The following is an 861-nucleotide window of genomic DNA, read 5'->3' on the forward strand; positions in this document are numbered from 1 at the left end:
TTGTGGAAGCAGATCTAGAACCTGAAAGGACTCTGAAGAGAAAATTAAGAGAAGCTAAAATACAACAATCCAGAGATAACCTTTCAGAAATTTTCGAACAGGCAGAAGAGATGGCAGCCGAAAATAATAATAATGTAAGGAAGATGCTTGGTGACTTCACTGCACCTAATTCCAATTTACATGGAAGAAACATCTCCATTCCTGCCATTGGAGCAAACAACTTTGAGCTGAAACCTCAATTAGTTTCTCTGATGCAGCAGAACTGCAAGTTTCATGGACTTCCATCTGAAGATCCTTTTCAGTTCTTAACTGAATTCTTGCAGATATGTGATACTGTTAAGACTAATGGAATAGATCCTGAAGTCTACAGGCTCATGCTTTTCCCTTTTGCTGTAAGAGACAGAGCTAGATTATGGTTGGATTCTCAACCTAAAGATAGCCTGAACTCTTGGGATAAGCTGGTCACGGCTTTCTTAGCCAAGTACTTTCCTCCTCAAAAGCTGAGCAAGCTTAGAGCGGATGTTCAAACCTTCAGACAGAAAGAAGGTGAATCCCTCTATGAAGCTTGGGAAAGATACAAACAGTTGACCAAAAAGTGTCCTTCTGACATGCTTTCAGAATGGACCATCCTGGATATATTCTATGATGGTTTATCTGAGTTATCAAAGATGTCATTGGACACCTCTGCAGGTGGATCCATTCACCTAAAGAAAACGCCTGCAGAAGCTCAAGAATTCATTGACATGGTTGCTAATAACCAGTTCATGTACACTTCTGAAAGGAATCCTGTGAATAATGGGACGCCTATGAAGAAGGGAGTTCTTGAAGTTGATACTCTGAATGCCATATTGGCTCAGAACA

The 861-nt window shown here is 40.4% G+C and overlaps 1 non-coding gene across 1 annotated transcript; it reads right to left on the bottom strand.

Moving 5' to 3' along the window:
• Nucleotides 1–506: 506 nt before the first annotated feature.
• On the bottom strand, nt 507–614 carry LOC148545341 (small nucleolar RNA R71). The gene has a single exon (XR_015901364.1). It is a non-coding gene; the product is annotated as a small nucleolar RNA R71 (small nucleolar RNA).
• Nucleotides 615–861: the final 247 nt, after the last annotated feature.

This window comes from Arachis ipaensis, chromosome B9 (genome assembly GCF_059453495.1).
Source record: "Arachis ipaensis isolate K30076 ecotype BB chromosome B9, ASM5945349v1, whole genome shotgun sequence".
In the NCBI taxonomy this organism is placed as follows: Eukaryota; Viridiplantae; Streptophyta; class Magnoliopsida; order Fabales; family Fabaceae; genus Arachis; species Arachis ipaensis.